Source organism: Pecten maximus, chromosome 16, assembly GCF_902652985.1.
Source record: "Pecten maximus chromosome 16, xPecMax1.1, whole genome shotgun sequence".
In the NCBI taxonomy this organism is placed as follows: Eukaryota; Metazoa; Mollusca; class Bivalvia; order Pectinida; family Pectinidae; genus Pecten; species Pecten maximus.
Genome location: NC_047030.1, coordinates 20047917 through 20069689, shown reverse-complemented (window position 1 = coordinate 20069689; position 21773 = coordinate 20047917). Strand labels below are relative to the sequence as shown.

Genomic DNA, 21773 nt, shown 5'->3' with positions numbered 1-21773 from the left:
CGGTATGAGATTTTCTTTTCTCGCACCTCGGACAAAGAAATCTCACGTGATACCCAGTGCTAGATTTTTATATCTCGTCCGATCTGTCTGGTACCTTTACGTGAGTTTTGGAGGAATTTTAACCCATTCATGTATTCATCCGCGCAAGTTAACAAATATTATTAGAAACATGTGCATTCAAACTGTTTTTGTCATGTATTTAATTACTATGCATTGGTTGGTTGGTTGTTGTTTATTATTAAAATAATATGTACCGATTGATCATTGTTTTTCTTCTTTGATATAACCGAACTATATTTTTACGCGAAAGGACTGAATTCGAAGCGCAGATGAAGTGGTTAATCGGCTTTGAACCGGGAGGCCCCAGACGGGATACTCTTACACTCTATTATACAACTAGATATATGTAAGAGGTGCGAGAAAAAAAATCTATTACCTGTAAGTGATCGAGATCGGGTTATCTCAGTCTCGGGCTCAGATTCTGTAACATCCCAATCTCGGCTAACGCCTCGGTTGGGATTATGTTACAGAATCTTAGCCCTCGAATGAGATAACCCGATCTCGATCACTTACAGGTAATAGATTTTATTAATCTTACCCTTGGGTTGAGACAAGCTACACAATACCATGACGTCATGACGACAATACAATGACGTCACGTCGACACTTTAATCACTCCACGTAGACATTGCCTTGCATTACACAAATGGTAACATTCGTCAAAGCATGTTGATTATTAAGTTTCTGTTAACACTCGGTAGATAACACTACACGGAACTGCAATAAGGATTTATTGTATTTCATTATTTGATTACTTCTCTTTATAATTTATATGTGCTATAATCCCTATTCGATGACTCTATGGTGTCTTTAATCCAATTAGACTGCAATTATTCTTTTCTTCGGTGCGATTCTTAACGCTTTTAAATTCAGGGTTTCCCAAATGCATTATCAAGTTAATCAATATATCTTGTTGTAGTTTTGCATTAAGGTATTTAATTAAATCTAATACATAGCAAACAACTGCTGGATGGTATTGTAGCATTTTTATCAAAGTAGCAAAGTAATTATGTTTCTTTGTCGATTTATCTCACTTACAAACGTTACTTTTTAAATACGTTTATAAATATATACGTGACTTATTATCAAGATATAGCACTAATACAGTAAATAAAACCAAAGGATTCGAAAGCATACGATACACCTTAGTAGTAAATGGGCATTTTGACAGTGTATGCTATATAAATTCGAAAATTAATTTATAAAGTTGATTATATTATTTTGTTTATTGCCATCCTTCCCCCTTCTATATTCAAACGATTGCGAGAGAGAGAGAGAGAGAGAGAGAGAGAGAGAGAGAGAGACAGACAGACAGACAGACAGACAGACAGATCTGAAAAAATCAGAGAAACAAAGAAATCTTCATAACATTTTGATAACCATGGCAGCAACTGACATACCCATTTAATAATATAAGAAAAACTTTAGTATAGGTTATTTATTATGATAAACTATATCAGTAAAGCACGACTTGCGCTTGCCTTATCTTCAAGATTTCAGCACAAAGGATAAGATGCAACTGTGTGATACAGTCTTACTCATCTAAGTCATCTTCCACATGTAAAGTATATACTACTTAGGTAGCAGTGTACAGTAAAAATGCCAAATTCTGAAAAATATGGCACATGTTTTAGATATGTAAACATTGCCAGTTAACTTTACATATGACCTCTAATAAAGTATATATATTTGAAATCTGTACAACATTTGCAATTTAAATAGAGCTCTGAAGGATAAGTAAACTGATATTTTCTGTGATTTTTAGAGCTGTGAATACCATGGTAACAGCTTAAAAAATTCTCAAAAATTGCAAAATATTATGATATTTGACCCAAAATGGCACAATTCTCTACACAATTTTTTTTCTGAAACCTATTTAAAATTAAATATCTCTATCCCAAAGACAGAATTAATCTTGTTTGGACATATGTTGTAAATTAAGTTTTTCCGCTATCTTACCTTTTCTGTGGGCTGCCATTTTGCGCTGTAGGCAAAACTGAATTTCCTGTGTAAACACACGTTCGGAAAATCCGGATATTTAAAATCCGGAACCAATTTATTGATTTTTGTTTTAATAAATGTGAAGCCTGTATGTACTACTTCATACTGAATATACCAATTATAGTGTACATTTATTTTTTCATTTTTTATGCATATCATAATACAGGAGTTATTTGCTTAACAAAAAAATTGCCCATGGCCAGGCTGTCTTACTGTGGTGTGCTACCTTAATTATAGGTATTATTTCAAAATGCATTTTTACCATCCCGAATTCGAAATAAAATTTGTGTAATGATCTAGACATTCAATCATTTTAGGCAAGCTATGTTACATCAAACACAATGTAAAAAGTCCTTTGTATAATGCAACACTACAAATCGTGTTTTGCTTAACGCTTAAGAAAATGATTAAACCGTCATCCTTGCAGGAAAAATGTACCGATCTCATCATGCAAGACCTTAGCGATTTAATTATGGTTGTTTATACCTTACCACAAACCAGCCATGGTCATATTGGAAGGCTTCAGCTTTGCTCATATTGGACGGTGTCAGCATTGGTCAGCCTTAATGATAGTGCATGGTTTCAGCCTTGATCATATGGGACGGTTTAAGACTATGTCATATGTTGAGATTTCAACCTTGCATTGCTAATATTTGGCGGTTTCATTCGTGGTTATATTGGGCGGCTTCAGTCTTGATTGTACTGGACGATTTGGGCTTTTTTTTTTAATATTGGACGGGTTCAGCTGTTTTAATATTGGACGGGTTCAGCCTTGGTTAAATTGGACGGGTTCAGCGTTGGTTAAATTGGACGGGTTCAGCCTTAGTTATGTTGGACGGGTTCAGCCTTGGTTATGTTGGACGGGTTCAGCCTTGGTTATGTTGGACGGGTTCAGCATTGGTTATATCGGACGGGTTCAGCCTTGGTTATATTGGACGGGTTCAGCCTTGGTTATGTTGGACGGGTTCAGCCTTGGTTATGTTGGACGGGTTCAGCCTTGGTTATGTTGGACGGGTTCAACCTTGGTTATGTTGGACAGGTTCAGCCTTGGTTATGTTGGACGGGTTCAGCCTTGGTTATGTTGGACGGGTTCAACCTTGGTTATATTGGACGGGTTCAGCCTTGGTTATATTGGACGGGTTTAGCCTTGCTCGTATCGAGCGCTTTAAGCATTGGTCATATATTGGACGATTTCAGTCTTTTTTATATTGGTCAGTTTCAGCCTTGGTCAAACTGGACGGTTTCAACCTTGATCATTTTGTAAGGTTTCAGCCTTGATCATATTGAATGGTTTCAATCTTAATGATACTAGACGGCTTCAGCCTTGGTCATATTGGACGGTTTCAGACTTGGTCATATTGGACGGTTTCAGCCTTGGTCATATTGGACGGGTTCAGCCTTGGTTATATTGTACGGGTTCAGCTTAGGTCATATTGGACGGGTTTAGCCTTGATGTCATTGGACCGTTTCGACATGGATACTATTATTAAAGTCAAATGATTCCGTTTCAGATAAAAATGCAAAACAGACATAGATGTGTAAATGGTACATTAGCTCCATGATTTGATGAAATTCAAAGGAATAAAAATGCAATAAAATACGTAAAATTGCAAAGTCATAGTAAACAAATAACAAACTAATCTCGACTTGTTCACTGCTTGTCACCACGTTGTACATATATTATGAACAGTAATATAGACGATAATGATGTGTCGATCAATTCACAATCGACATTCTCGTATATAATACGCCTCAGTGCACATTGATTATAGTGTAGACGAAAAGACACTTGTGATATTCCAAAGTCTATTCACGGGCATACATACCAAACGGAAGCTTCATAATGACAAAATATTAATTACATAACATGGATCTCAATTGAAATTAAACATTGATAGTAAATGGACTGTAACCGTTTCATGTCAGTTCCTATCAGTATGACTCTAGCAGTTTTAGAAATAGTTATGAAAAGTCTTGGCTTCTTCCATCATCTGATATCCACGGCTGATTGAACATTACACTATGCTCCACCTATATATAGAGTAGCGAAGTGCAATTAACACTTGATATCCGACTATGAGCTTCTTCCCGCCTATCATATAACCGCCAGCCTGTAGCAGGGTAGTTAAACTATTTGTATATTGGAAGCGTCCTTGCAAATAGTGTTATATTTAGCCAAAGGAAGGTCAAACAACTACCACATTACCGCTAGCCTGTAGCAGATTGGAGACTACTAATATTCAGTTATTGAAAAACTGCCAAGGGGTCTTTGTTTGAAGCTGATTATAAGGGACACTCAAAAACACATATCTAGTTTATGTCTGTCACAGATGGGGTAGTTACTGATATAGATATTTTGAAACAAAGGCTAGTTCGATTAATGTTTAAGGAAAGTAATAAACTGTCGATCCACACAAAGAATGCACCGATCTCATCACACAAGACCAAAGTATATTGCTGCATTCAGCTCACCTCAGCAGATTCCGGTACCCTAAATGTAGGAATCTGCCGATGTTAGCCGAATGTATATTACTGCTGTTTTGGTCATTTGTCTGATGAATGTTATAGTGAGGTCACCGAAATATCACGGTCAAGTCCTAAACTGATTGTAGTATAACAAAGTCTATTACTGGTCATTTGTCTGATGAAGGTGACAGTGTAGTCACCGAAATATCACGGTCAAATTCTGAACTGATTGTAGTATAACAAAGTTTATTACTGGTCATTTGTCTGATGAATGAGCCAGCGTAGTCACCGAAATATCACGGTCAAATTCTAAACTGGTTGTAGTATATATAACAAAGACTATTACTGGTCGTTTGCCTGATGAAGGTGACAGCAGTACTGTTGACACCGAAACGTTACGCTCAAACCAAAGATTGGTTGTGATATACCAAGGTCTATGCACGTTCATACTAACTATCCTGAAAAACAAGTTTCATTATTTTGAAAATATTAATTTCATAACAAACAAACCTATAAAGATCTTATCTCATATATATTACCATTTAAATGGTAGATAAACTGTTACCGCTGCATGTTCGTTCTGATCAGTGAGACGGTACTGGTGCTATGCAACATAGCTGCATGTAAATATTCTGAAACCCCTATCCTCAATATATAAATCACACACCGTCGCTGTCAGATGTCAGAGTGTTACGAACTGTGACTTGTTATTGAGTGAGTTGATAATAAGCAAACCATCATTTAGTTTTGCATGCAAGATTATCACTCAGAAACATGTCTAGGATCTTAGTATATTTAGACCCCTAGCTCATAGATTCTATATATTTTTATCCCTGACGTCACAAGTAATGGCGAACAAAGCAGCTGAAGTTGGCAGCTTGTTAGCACCTCCTGTTCCGACAGAGCCACCAGCCGGATCTAATTCGTCTCTTTCATCTCAAGAAAACTCTTCTGTGACCTACACTAGTAAGTACCTATCTCAAATACCTGTCTACGTAAATTGTGTGTATAAATAGTAGAAAGTGCAGCAATTAAGTCGATCATGTTTGATAAAGTCCGTTTGGATCATCGAGTTAATAAATAAATAAATGATTAAATAAAAGAAATGTGACAGGAAAACTAATTAATAACGAATTGGAAGGCTGCTCCCTCACTAGGTGAGTTAAACCCAAAAGTGTATGTCACAAGAAAAATCATGAACAAAATCTGTCAATAATGTTAAATTATATTTGTTCGATTCCAAATTGATCATGTAGAGAAAGATGGCGTATATTTTGAGTAAAAGATCACGGGGATCAAATCAGCTAAAATCTTATATTGGGCTTGTAGCAGGCTGGGGTGAACGGCTACAAGGTTTGTTCAAACGAATGAAATCATGATGATGTGATTTTTTTAAAATGATGAACATAGTTCGATTTAAAATTCCCGAAGTATGTACTTCAACAATAGAAAATCTGTCTTTTGAGAATAACTTGTTTACGGACACGTGAGACATGTTCAATATTAAGGTTTATACAGAATACATTTGACATATTCAATATTGAATTTAGTACGGAACATGTGAGACATATTCAATGTTTAGTTTTAATGGGACACGCAATAGATAATTCAATGTTTAGATTATTCTGGAGCTAATGGGACATATTCAATGTTTTCGTTTTTATTGAACAGAAGAGACATATTCAATGTTTAGTTTTTACGGGACACCTAAGAGATAATTCAACGTTTTAGGTTTTATCGAACAGATGAGACATATTCAATGTTTAGTTTTTTTTGACCAGGTGGGACATATTCAATATTTATGTTTTGAAGCAACAGATGGGCCATATTCAATGTTTATGTTTTTACGGAATTCAATGTTTAATATGAAGCATATTGTGTATAGAGTATTACTGAAATGCGAGAAATCTGCATTGTGAATGTTTTAGTTGATTTTTACGATAAAATGAGACATCTTAGATTCTCACAAAACATATGAATATAATATTCCCCTTCCTTGAGGATATGATAGAAAACTCTCCGACCATGTGGGTGATATTCTTGGTTACCTAAACCTAGACCCTCGGTTTATACAACTGAGAATATTAACTTTCGGTTGAGATTTCTCTGTTACATCATCAAGGCAGACCAATGAATTTTACATACCCTGTTATGATAAACATAATATGTTCAAGACAGGTTGAGAAACATACCATGAAGGCTGAGCTGCCCTTGTCTCACTACAAAAGGATGAATATATATATTGTTTCTGCTATTTTGTTTCTCCTAACTTGGATGCTGCATTAAGACAACAATGTGTATCTGACATGTTCAAATTGTCGATGTCACGTCATTGTATTTTTGCTCTGACGTCAGAAATATTCCTATCCAACACCTTATCCTCAGGATCCACAATATTTCAAAGAAAACGCAGGTGGCTAAGTTTCTCAATACTGATTAGTATATCTTTTTTTATGATTTGCTCTCGGCTTGATGTGGAGTAATGCATTCGCTTTAATGTCAGTGTTCTCTGTTTTAAGGTGGACCGCTGCTAGTGACAATTCTAGGCCTTGTGCCTTACATGTTGGTGTTCGGAGAACGACTTTTGTAACCTGGCTGTGACCACATCTGGCATTCTGAAAGCAGTCCCACAATTATATCAATTCTGCGTTACATCAACAAATACCAGTGATGAATTGGTTCAGGGTTCGACCCCTAACATTTTCATACTTAGCTGATTATCATTTTTAAGGGTTTACATTTCGAAGAATTATAATGAAGGTATGTTGTACATGAACAAATATGCCGAAGATTCCATGAATAGTTCAAAGCAATGACAAGAGATATGTTTTTAACTTGACTATGTACTTCATGGATATACGAATTCAGAAGATGTTTTCAATAAACGCAATGATCATATCAAACATTAAATATACACCAGCACTTATTTCAATATTAGTTGTATTCCTACTTTTAATTTTTGTTTCCTCTATACAATTTACATTGTACGAAGTTTTCCATTGGATAATTAGATGTAAATACAAGCATTAAATTGAGTTCAACAATATGATGAATGCTAAAGTCATTGCAACGGAACTTTGATGTGACTGCACAATTAAATGAATTCATGTGTTTAACACGGGGCAATAAAACGTTGAACTTAACTAAGATAGTTTTATTATGATTTTTGTCAACAACATTACCATTTTATCACGGCACATATCAATGCTCATACCAAGTATTAGATCATAAATCACCAAAAATCAAATAAATTGATTATTTAATACATTGTATATAGAATGGAAAACAGTCCTGTGTGTAAAATTTGGTATTTAAATGGGAAATATGCTAAAAGCATCTTTCATCTTTCAAATAAATTTTTTATAATTAATTTTCAAATTATGCAAATCTGCATTTAAATAGTTAGTTCTCAAAAACTTATTACCATTCTTAACATTAAATACCAGCTGATAATTATATACAGCCTTTGTTGAGATGCACCACGAGCATATTCCTGAACGCTGTATCTTCTGGTTTCTCTGTAAATGCTAGGTCAAACATGACACGTGTGATTGAAGTTACTTTGAAATCCCAAAATGAAAATTATGAACTTTATTAATAACCGGGGCTATTAAACCTTTCCCCTTTCAACCAAGATTTTGATATTTTTTCGACCTAATTTTAGTTTCCTACATCTCCGGCTATGCATCAAGGACACACACAACTAAATAGTTTACTATAAGTTATTACTAGTCATCCCTTCATTCGCTCGTTTGAAAGATCAAATTAAAATTTGAAGTTTTTTTTAAATCGGATAAATGTTGTATGGGTTTAATGGCATATAAGAGCACATGGCTCCTCTAAAGACAGTAAACCTGATATTTTCCGTGAACTGGACAAACCTCACCTGGGGATTTCCCACCTTTTTACACTTCGAATCCTACGTCGTTCTATTTTCAGTAGGAGTGTATATTTTTGATTTTCCAAATATCAAGACCCTACTCTTTATTCTCGTATATAGAAAGTACCCATTTCATATGTTATTTACTCAGGGAAACAGCTACAAACCAAAGAAACACATTTTCAGGGACTTGGTTCAGGGGAAACACCAGCTGGTTGGCTGATTTAGTTGTGTGAGTCCACAACACGTTCGGCATTCTAATTAGCATCACCGGCGAATTTTAGACAGAAGAAACAGCTCTACTATTTCTGATGTCGAGCTGATTTTGTAATTTCCTCTGTGTCTTAAGTACAAATATGCAATTGTGCTTCTGAAATCGTGGCCATATTCCAAATCGGAAGAATGTATTCAGATTGAGTGTCTGTTTTACGACCCTGAATTTATAGATAGACAAAAGGGCGCTTTATGATTGCTGAGACATCGCGTTTTGATGTTATGCAGATCTTTATTTACTTTTATTTTGCACAAGGTCAAACAGGTTCACTTGATTTGTCATCAAATAGTTGCATCAGAAAGTAACTGTTTCCAAAACACGCTGAGATGTTTTGGTTTTTACCTTGCGAATCAGATGCTGCAACCTAACGTTTGCTTGTGTTATATATTGTGTCTATTACTATTAAAACAAAAAGACAATTTCAAAGCACGATACGGCAACATAAGAAGACCAGAAGCATGGTAGGAGAAAGATTCTTAAGACAGCAAATTTATACTTTTCTCAGCTTTCCTGGCCTTGCGGTAGGAGAAAGACTCAAAAAAGCAAATTTACCTCTTTTAAACAGCTTCTTTGACTTGGGTAAGGAAAAAGACTCTCAAGACAGCAAATTTACTCTTTTCTCCGCATTCTTTGCCTTGCGGTAGGTAAAATGCTCTTTCTAGAGAAAATACATTGTATATAGACATAAGAACAAAACAAAACATAAAACAAAGGACAGAATGTCAGGAAACAAGGAAAATATTTAATAAAAACACGGATTTGTAGATTCAGTTGCTGCTTGTGTAAAATAGGTGTTTATGATTTATATCTGGTCAACAGAGAGGAGATTTGAAAATGCATTGTAAAGTCCGTTAAAGTTCAAAGTTGATGCTTGAGAATTCCTGGTGTTGTCCTATTTCTTTGACTGTCAGCAGTGGCCTGAAACGAACAAATAGACCATGGTTAAAACGACTACATACTCATGTTTATCTAAGTAAGATATTCTTAATACAAAACCTCGAAATAATTACGCCAGAATAATTTGATCTTGCCTGTGACAAGCCTATATGTTCGTTAGCTGGAAATGTTTTTGTTATCAGATCATAACGTAAGAAAATATTGTCCCCGTATGTAACGTCGCTTCTGATTGACTGATACAAAACCAATTGCTTAGCAGTTTATGTTCGTTCTGATCAGTGAGACGGTACTGGTGCTATGCAACATAGCTGCATGTAAATATTCTGAAACCCCTTCCCTCAATATATAAATCACACACCGTCGCTGTCAGATGTCAGAGTGTTACGAACTGTGACTTGTTATTGAGTTAGCAAATCCGAAGATGCGCAAAGGGGACATGAGGACTCTGTTAATAATGGGTGTAACTATGATAGGTAAGGAACTTACTTCGATATTTCCTTTTATTATTGAATATATTCACTGAACAAATAAACGTCATGTGAATGTTTGTGTTTTACCGTGCTCTCATGCTTTACGATTAAGAATGACAAGCGTCAAACTGATGATGTTAATTTTCCAATATGTTCATTGTCCAAATGTTTATGAAGAAAGTGGTCGAGAAAATACAAATATGTTCGGTAAACTCTAACAAAAGAGCGTTTGATAATAAGCAAACCATCATTTAGTTTTGCATGCAAGATTATCACTCAGAAACATGTCTAGGATCTTAGTATATTTAGACCCCTAGCTCATAGATTCTATATATTTTTATCCCTGACGTCACAAGTAATGGCGAACAAAGCAGCTGAAGCTGGCGCCGTACAACCTCCTGCTCCGATAGAGCCACCAGCCGGATCTAATTCGTCTGTTTCATCTCAAGAAAACTCTTCTGTGACCTACACTAGTAAGTACCTATCTCAAATACCTGTCTACGTAAATTGTGTGTATAAATAGTAGAAAGTGCAGCAATTAAGTCGATCATGTTTGATAAAGTCCGTTTGGATCATCGAGTTAATAATTAAATAAATGATTAAATAAAAGAAATGTGACATGAAAACTAATTAATAACGAATTGGAAGGCTGCTCCCTCACTAGGTGAGTTAAACCCAAAAGTGTATGTCACAAGAAAAATCATGAACAAAATCTGTCAATAATGTTAAATTATATTTGTTCGATTCCAAATTGATCATGTAGAGAAAGATGGCGTATATTTTGAGTAAAAGATCACGGGGATCAAATCAGCTAAAATCTTATATTGGGCTTGTAGCAGGCTGGGGTGAACGGCTACAAGGTTTGTTCAAACGAATGAAATCATGATGATGTGATTTTTTTTAAAATGATGAACATAGTTCGATTTAAAATTCCCGAAGTATGTACTTCAACAATAGAAAATCTGTCTTTTGAGAATAACTTGTTTATGGACACGTGAGACATGTTCAATATTAAGGTTTATACAGAATACATTTGACATATTCAATATTGAATTTAGTACGAAACATGTGAGACATATTCAATGTTTAGTTTTAATGGGACACGCAATAGATAATTCAATGTTTAGATTATTCTGGAGCTAATGGGACATATTCAATGTTTTCGTTTTTATTGAACAGAAGAGACATATTCAATGTTTAGTTTTTACGGGACACCTAAGAGATAATTCAACGTTTTAGGTTTTATGGAACAGATGAGACATATTCAATGTTTAGTTTTTTTTGACCAGGTGGGACATATTCAATATTTATGTTTTGAAGCAACAGATGGGCCATATTCAATGTTTATGTTTTTACGGAATTCAATGTTTAATATGAAGTATATTGTGTATAGGGTATTACTGAAATGCGAGAAATCTGCATTGTGAATGTTTTAGTTGATTTTTACGATAAAATGAGACATCTTAGATTCTCACAAAACATATGAATATAATATTCCCCTTCCTTGAGGATATGATAGAAAACTCTCCGACCATGTGGGTGATATTCTTGGTTACCTAAACCTAGACCCTCGGTTTATACAGCTGAGAATATTAACTTTCGGTTGAGATTTCTCTGTTACATCATCAAGGCAGACCAATGAATTTTACATACCCTGTTATGATAAACATAATATGTTCAAGACAGGTTGAGAAACATACCATGAAGGCTGAGCTGCCCTTGTCTCACTACAAAAGGATGAATATATATATTGTTTCTGCTATTTTGTTTCTCCTAACTTGGATGCTGCATTAAGACAACAATGTGTATCTGACATGTTCAAATTGTCGATGTCACGTCATTGTATTTTTGCTCTGACGTCAGAAATATTCCTATCCAACACCTTATCCTCAGGATCCACAATATTTCAAAGAAAACGCAGGTGGCTAAGTTTCTCAATACTGATTAGTATATCTTTTTTTATGATTTGCTCTCGGCTTGATGTGGAGTAATGCATTCGCTTTAATGTCAGTGTTCTCTGTTTTAAGGTGGACCGCTGCTAGTGACAGTTCTAGGCCTTGTGCCTTACATGTTGGTGTTCGGAGAACGCCTTTTGTAACCTGGCTGTGACCACATCTGGCATTCTGAAAGCAGTCCCACAATTATATCAATTCTGCGTTACATCAACAAATACCAGTGATGAATTGGTTCAGGGTTCGACCCCTAACATTTTCATACTTAGCTGATTATCATTTTTAAGGGTTTACATTTCGAAGAATTATAATGAAGGTATGTTGTACATGAACAAATATGCCGAAGATTCCATGAATAGTTCAAAGCAATGACAAGAGATATGTTTTTAACTTGACTATGTACTTCATGGATATACGAATTCAGAAGATGTTTTCAATAAACGCAATGATCATATCAAACATTAAATATACACCAGCACTTATTTCAATATTAGTTGTATTCCTACTTTTAATTTTTGTTTTCTCTATACAATTTACATTGTACGAAGTTTTCCATTGGATAATTAGATGTAAATACAAGCATTAAATTGAGTTCAACAATATGATGAATGCTAAAGTCATTGCAACGGAACTTTGATGTGACTGCACAATTAAATGAATTCATGTGTTTAACACGGGGCAATAAAACGTTGAACTTAACTAAGATAGTTTTATTATGATTTTTGTCAACAACATTACCATTTTATCACGGCACATATCAATGCTCATACCAAGTATTAGATCATAAATCACCAAAAATCAAATAAATTGATTATTTAATACATTGTATATAGAATGGAAAACAGTCCTGTGTGTAAAATTTGGTATTTAAATGGGAAATATGCTAAAAGCATCTTTCATCTTTCAAATAAATTTTTTATAATTAATTTTCAAATTATGCAAATCTGCATTTAAATAGTTAGTTCTCAAAAACTTATTACCATTCTTAACATTAAATACCAGCTGATAATTATATACAGCCTTTGTTGAGATGCACCACGAGCATATTCCTGAACGCTGTATCTTCTGGTTTCTCTGTAAATGCTAGGTCAAACATGACACGTGTGATTGAAGTTACTTTGAAATCCCAAAATGAAAATTATGAACTTTATTAATAACCGGGGCTATTAAACCTTTCCCCTTTCAACCAAGATTTTGATATTTTTTCGACCTAATTTTAGTTTCCTACATCTCCGGCTATGCATCAAGGACACACACAACTAAATAGTTTACTATAAGTTATTACTAGTCATCCCTTCATTCGCTCGTTTGAAAGATCAAATTAAAATTTGAAGTTTTTTTTAAATCGGATAAATGTTGTATGGGTTTAATGGCATATAAGAGCACATGGCTCCTCTAAAGACAGTAAACCTGATATTTTCCGTGAACTGGACAAACCTCACCTGGGGATTTCCCACCTTTTTACACTTCGAATCCTACGTCGTTCTATTTTCAGTAGGAGTGTATATTTTTGATTTTCCAAATATCAAGACCCTACTCTTTATTCTCGTATATAGAAAGTACCCATTTCATATGTTATTTACTCAGGGAAACAGCTACAAACCAAAGAAACACATTTTCAGGGACTTGGTTCAGGGGAAACACCAGCTGGTTGGCTGATTTAGTTGTGTGAGTCCACAACACGTTCGGCATTCTAATTAGCATCACCGGCGAATTTTAGACAGAAGAAACAGCTCTACTATTTCTGATGTCGAGCTGATTTTGTAATTTCCTCTGTGTCTTAAGTACAAATATGCAATTGTGCTTCTGAAATCGTGGCCATATTCCAAATCGGAAGAATGTATTCAGATTGAGTGTCTGTTTTACGACCCTGAATTTATAGATAGACAAAAGGGCGCTTTATGATTGCTGAGACATCGCGTTTTGATGTTATGCAGATCTTTATTTACTTTTATTTTGCACAAGGTCAAACAGGTTCACTTGATTTGTCATCAAATAGTTGCATCAGAAAGTAACTGTTTCCAAAACACGCTGAGATGTTTTGGTTTTTACCTTGCGAATCAGATGCTGCAACCTAACGTTTGCTTGTGTTATATATTGTGTCTATTACTATTAAAACAAAAAGACAATTTCAAAGCACGATACGGCAACATAAGAAGACCAGAAGCATGGTAGGAGAAAGATTCTTAAGACAGCAAATTTATACTTTTCTCAGCTTTCCTGGCCTTGCGGTAGGAGAAAGACTCAAAAAAGCAAATTTACCTCTTTTAAACAGCTTCTTTGACTTGGGTAAGGAAAAAGACTCTCAAGACAGCAAATTTACTCTTTTCTCCGCATTCTTTGCCTTGCGGTAGGTAAAATGCTCTTTCTAGAGAAAATACATTGTATATAGACATAAGAACAAAACAAAACATAAAACAAAGGACAGAATGTCAGGAAACAAGGAAAATATTTAATAAAAACACGGATTTGTAGATTCAGTTGCTGCTTGTGTAAAATAGGTGTTTATGATTTATATCTGGTCAACAGAGAGGAGATTTGAAAATGCATTGTAAAGTCCGTTAAAGTTCAAAGTTGATGCTTGAGAATTCCTGGTGTTGTCCTATTTCTTTGACTGTCAGCAGTGGCCTGAAACGAACAAATAGACCATGGTTAAAACGACTACATACTCATGTTTATCTAAGTAAGATATTCTTAATACAAAACCTCGAAATAATTACGCCAGAATAATTTGATCTTGCCTGTGACAAGCCTATATGTTCGTTAGCTGGAAATGTTTTTGTTATCAGATCATAACGTAAGAAAATATTGTCCCCGTATGTAACGTCGCTTCTGATTGACTGATACAAAACCAATTGCTTAGCAGTTTATGTTCGTTCTGATCAGTGAGACGGTACTGGTGCTATGCAACATAGCTGCATGTAAATATTCTGAAACCCCTTCCCTCAATATATAAATCACACACCGTCGCTGTCAGATGTCAGAGTGTTACGAACTGTGACTTGTTATTGAGTTAGCAAATCCGAAGATGCGCAAAGGGGACATGAGGACTCTGTTAATAATGGGTGTAACTATGATAGGTAAGGAACTTACTTCGATATTTCCTTTTATTATTGAATATATTCACTGAACAAATAAACGTCATGTGAATGTTTGTGTTTTACCGTGCTCTCATGCTTTACGATTAAGAATGACAAGCGTCAAACTGATGATGTTAATTTTCCAATATGTTCATTGTCCAAATGTTTATGAAGAAAGTGGTCGAGAAAATACAAATATGTTCGGTAAACTCTAACAAAAGAGCGTTTGATAATAAGCAAACCATCATTTAGTTTTGCATGCAAGATTATCACTCAGAAACATGTCTAGGATCTTAGTATATTTAGACCCCTAGCTCATAGATTCTATATATTTTTATCCCTGACGTCACAAGTAATGGCGAACAAAGCAGCTGAAGCTGGCGCCGTACAACCTCCTGCTCCGATAGAGCCACCAGCCGGATCTAATTCGTCTGTTTCATCTCAAGAAAACTCTTCTGTGACCTACACTAGTAAGTACCTATCTCAAATACCTGTCTACGTAAATTGTGTGTATAAATAGTAGAAAGTGCAGCAATTAAGTCGATCATGTTTGATAAAGTCCGTTTGGATCATCGAGTTAATAATTAAATAAATGATTAAATAAAAGAAATGTGACATGAAAACTAATTAATAACGAATTGGAAGGCTGCTCCCTCACTAGGTGAGTTAAACCCAAAAGTGTATGTCACAAGAAAAATCATGAACAAAATCTGTCAATAATGTTAAATTATATTTGTTCGATTCCAAATTGATCATGTAGAGAAAGATGGCGTATATTTTGAGTAAAAGATCACGGGGATCAAATCAGCTAAAATCTTATATTGGGCTTGTAGCAGGCTGGGGTGAACGGCTACAAGGTTTGTTCAAACGAATGAAATCATGATGATGTGATTTTTTTTAAAATGATGAACATAGTTCGATTTAAAATTCCCGAAGTATGTACTTCAACAATAGAAAATCTGTCTTTTGAGAATAACTTGTTTATGGACACGTGAGACATGTTCAATATTAAGGTTTATACAGAATACATTTGACATATTCAATATTGAATTTAGTACGAAACATGTGAGACATATTCAATGTTTAGTTTTAATGGGACACGCAATAGATAATTCAATGTTTAGATTATTCTGGAGCTAATGGGACATATTCAATGTTTTCGTTTTTATTGAACAGAAGAGACATATTCAATGTTTAGTTTTTACGGGACACCTAAGAGATAATTCAACGTTTTAGGTTTTATGGAACAGATGAGACATATTCAATGTTTAGTTTTTTTTGACCAGGTGGGACATATTCAATATTTATGTTTTGAAGCAACAGATGGGCCATATTCAATGTTTATGTTTTTACGGAATTCAATGTTTAATATGAAGCATATTGTGTATAGAGTATTACTGAAATGCGAGAAATCTGCATTGTGAATGTTTTAGTTGATTTTTACGATAAAATGAGACATCTTAGATTCTCACAAAACATATGAATATAATATTCCCCTTCCTTGAGGATATGATAGAAAACTCTCCGACCATGTGGGTGATATTCTTGGTTGCCTAAACCTAGACCCTCGGTTTATACAACTGAGAATATTAACTTTCGGTTTAGATTTTTCTGTTACATCATCAAGGCAGACCAATGAATTTTACATACCCTTGGATGCTGCATGAAGACAAAACAATGTGTATCTGACATGTTCAAATTGTCGATGTCACGTCATTGTATATTTGCTCTGACGTCAGAAATATTCCTATCCAACACTTTATCCTCAGGATCCACATTATTTCAAAGAAAACGCAGGGGGCTAAGTTTCTCAATACTAATTAGTATATCTTTTTTAATGATTTGCTCTCGACTTGATGTGGAGTAATGCATTCGCTTTAATGTCAGTATTCTCTGTTTTAAGGTGGACCGCTGCTAGTGACAGTTCTTGGCCTCGTGCCTTACATGTTGGTGTTCGGAGAACGCCTTTTGTAACCTGGCTGTGACCACATCTGGCATTCTGAAAGCAGTCCCACAATTATATCAATTCTGCGTTACATCAACAAATATTAGTGATGAATTGGTTCAGGGTTCGACCCCTAACATTTTCATACTTAGCTGATTATCATTTTTAAGGGTTTAAATTTCGAAGATTTATAATGAAGGTATGTTGTATATGAACAAATATGCCGAATATTCCATGAATAGTTCAAAGCAATGACAAGAGATATGTTTTTAACTTGACTATGTACTTCATGGATATACGAATTTGGAAGATGTTTTCAATTAACGCAATGATCATATGAAATATTTAATATACACCAGCACTTATTTCAATATGAGTTGTATTCCTACTTTTAATTTTTGTTTTCTCTATACAATTTACATTGTACGAAGTTTTCCATTGGATAATTAGATGTAAATACAAGCATTAAATTTAGTTCAACAATATGATGAATACTAAAGTCATTGCAACGGAACTTTGATGTGACTGCACAATTAAATGAATTCATGTGTTTAACACGGGGCAATAAAACGTTGAACTTAACTAAGATAGTTTTATTATGATTTTTGTCAACAAAATTACCATTTTATCACGGCACATATCAATGCTCATAACAAGTATTAGATCATAAATCACCAAAAATCAAATAAATTGATTATTTAAATCATTGTGTATAGAATGGACTCTTTTGGAAAACAGTCATGTGTGTAAAATTTGGAATTAAATGGGAAAAACGCTAAAAGCATCGATCTTTCATGTTAAAATTTTAAAATAAATTTTTTATAATTAATTTTCAAATTATGCAAATCTGCATTTAAATAGTTAGTTCTCAAAAACTTGTTACCATTCTTAACATTAAATACCAGCTGATAATTATATTTATTACATTTTTACCAGTGAAATATCAAAAATTATTCATTCTATAAAAGTGATATCTTTCACAAGTGAAAAATATCATATTTTTCACTAGTGAAAAATATCACTTTTGCTGATTCGACCAATCAAATTAATGATTAGAAAATACCAAAATAATTGACCAATCAGAAAGCCCGACATATATGTCAGCACCTGGACAGGGGAAACTACTTTTTGTGTATGCAAACTTTCGCTGTAGGCCTAGTTAGCATACGGGGTAGGTTTTTCGTTGATAAAAAATTTAATAAACAGAATATCTAACAGTGTCTTCAGTAATACCAAATATATTTCACTCGTGCGGCTAATATTTTGATATTTTTCACTCGTGCTGCGCACTCGTGAAAAATATCAAAATATTAGCCCCACTTGTGAAATATCTTTGGTATTACTGAAGACACTGTTAGATATCCTCTATACATCCTTTGTTGAGATGCACCACGAGCATATTCCTGAACGCTGTATCTTCTGTTTTCTCTGTAAATGCTAGGCCAAACATAGTAGCACGGTTTAGACCAAACACGTGTGATTGAAGCTACTTTGAAATCCCAAAATGAAAATTATGAACTTTATTAATAACCTGGGCTATTAAACCTTTCCCCTTTCAACCAAAATTTTGATATTTTTTCGACCTAATTTCAGTTTCCTCCGTCGCCTTTTAGGTATAAACTGTTAAGGAATTACAGGGTTATTCCACCTTTCAACTTACCCAAATTTTGATATTTTCGACCTATTTTAGCTTCTTCCATCTGCGGCTATGTATCAAGGACTCACAAAACTAAATAGCTTACAATATGTTTTAACTAGTGACCATTCCTTCATTCGCTCGTTTGAAGTTCAAATGATTCTATCGGATACATGTTGTTATTGTATAGGTTTAAAGGCATATAAGAGCACATGGCTCCTCTAAAGACAGTCACCCTGATATTTACAGTGAACTGGACAACCCTCACCTGGGGAATTCCAGCCTTTTTACATTTCGAATCCTACGTCGTTCTATTTTCAGTAGTAATGTATATTTTTGATTTACCAAATCTCAAGACCCTAGTCTTTATTCTCTTATATAGAAAGTACCTATTTCATATGTTATTTACTCAGGGAAACAGCTACAAACCTAAGAAACACATTTTCCCCGGGGACTTGGTTCAGGGGAAACACCAGCTGGTTGGCTGATTTAGTTGTGTGAGTCCTCAACACGTTAGGCATTCTAATTAGCATCACCGGCGAATTTTAGACAGAAGAAACAGCTCTACTATTTCTGATGTCGAGCTGATTTTGTAATTTCCTGTGTGTCTTAAGTACAAATATGCAATTGTGCTTCTGAAATCGTGGCCATATTCCGAATCGGAAGAATGCATTCAGATTGAGTGTGTGTTTTACGACCCTGAATTTGTAGATAGACAAAAGGGCGCTTTATGATTGCTGAGACATCGCGTTTTGATGTTATGCAGATCTTTATTTACTTTTATTTTGCACAAGGTCACACAGGTTCACTTGATTTATCATCAAATAGTTGCACCAGAAAGTAACTGTTTCCAAAACACGCTGAGATGTTTTGGTTTTTACCTTGCGAACCAGATGCTGCAACCTGACGTTTGCTTATGTTATATATTGTGTCTATTACTATTAAAACACAAAGACAATTTCAAAGCCTGATACGGCAACATAAGAAGACCAGAAGCATGGTAGGAGAAAGATTCTTAAGACAGCAAATTTATACTTTTCTAAACTTTCCTGGCCTTGCGGTAGGAGAAAGACTCAAAGAAAGCAAATTTACCTCTTTTAAACAGCTTCTTTGACTTGGGTAAGGAAAAAGACTCTCAAGACAGGAAATTTACTTTTTTTTGCCTCTTGAAAGCTGTTTGCCGAATGCTTACTAAAAAGACTCTTAAGACAGCAAATTTACTCTTTACTCCGAATTCTTTGCCTTGCGGTAGGTAAAATGCTCTTTCTAGAGAAAATACATTGTATATAGACATAAGAACAAAACAAAACATAAAACAAAGGACAGAATGTCAGGAAACAAGGAAAATATCTAATAAAAATACGGATTTGTAGATTCAGTTGCTGCTTGTGTAAAATAGGTGTTTCTGATTTATATCTGGTCAACAGAGAGGTGATTTGAACGTCCGTTAAAGCTCAAAGTTGATGCTTGAGAAATTCCCGGTGTTGTCCTATTTCTTTGACTGTCAGCAGTGGCCTGAAACGAACAAATAGACCATGGTTAAAACGACTACATACTCATTTTCATCTAAGTAATATATTCTTAATACGAAACCTCGAAATAATTACGGTAGAATAATTTGATCTTGCCTGTGACAAGCCTATATGTTCGTTAGCTTGAAATGTTTTTGTTATCAGATCATAACGTAAGAAAATATTGTCCCCGTATGTAACGTCGCTTCTGATTGACTGATACAAAACCAATTGCTTAGCAGTTTATTAAGAATTTAACAATGGAATGGTAGGTATTTAATGCTTAACTCCAAACATCAATCAACAATACTTACCTTTAAGATTGTTATGACATATATATATTTATTTACCATAATGAACAAGTATGCAACTGTTAAATTACCTATCATAACTGCACAACATTCCTAGGATATTAAATGATTTTATATAGCATTCTATGCACGGAGGTTTTTGGAGTTTTTGCTAATGCTAGTTTTTTAATATTATATCAAATAAAAACAAATTTAAGATAATCTTTATCACATTACAAAAAAAACATACATTTTGACAGATTTAAGTAATTAAAATGAGGACTTTATGAAACAGAAACAGCAATTTTTGTGTCATTGTCAATTTAAACAGTAACGTCATTGTCCTTATTATGATGTCACAATCGTTTCTTATTTCAAAAACGCCCCTGGGTACATATGCAAACATAAAACATGCGCAATGGACATCGGACAAGTTATGTGATAAAAAATATCGTCCGTGATGTTAAAAATAGTTAATGAATTATTTCAATCAGAAAAATAATTAGCTCATTCTTAATACATGCATTTTAATATATACGTCATTTGAGATAAGACTCCACCTTCTTCAAAGTTAGTTAGCAGTGTATCGCCGCAAATTAAACGGTCAACAAATAACAGCCAGGAAACCTAATCTACTACCTAAACAACACACATGACAACTAATATAGTACACAGACAATACACAGGGACAACTAATATAGTACACAAACAACACACATGGACAACAAATACAGTACATAAACAATACACAGGGCAACTTATATAGTACACAAACAACACACAGGAACTACTAATATAGTACACAAACAATACACAGGGACAACTAATACAGTACACAAACAACACACAGGGACAACTAATACAGTATACAAACAACACACATGGACAACTAATATAGTACACAAACAACACATAGGGACAAAGACTATAGTACACAAACAACACACATGGACAACAAATATAGTACATAAACAATACACAGGGCAACTTATATAGTACACAAACAATACACAGGGACAACTGATATAGTACACAAACAATACATAGGGACAACTAATATAGTACACTAACAACACACATGGACAACAAATATAGTACATAAACAATACACAGGGCAACTAATATAGTACACAAACAATACACAGGGACAACTAATATAGTACACAAACAACACACAGGGACAACTAATACAGTACACAAACAACACACAGGGACAACTAATACAGTATACAAACAACACACAGGGACAACTAATATAGTACACAAACAACACATAGGGACAAAGACTATAGTACACAAACAACACACAGG

General features: G+C 34.5%; 1 long non-coding RNA gene across 1 annotated transcript; it reads left to right on the top strand.

Moving 5' to 3' along the window:
• Nucleotides 1-5235: 5235 nt before the first annotated feature.
• Nucleotides 5236-7670, top strand: LOC117314850. The gene is made up of 2 exons (XR_004529617.1): nt 5236-5493; nt 7047-7670. It is a non-coding gene; the product is annotated as an uncharacterized LOC117314850 (long non-coding RNA).
• The last annotated feature ends 14103 nt before the right edge of the window (nt 7671-21773 follow it).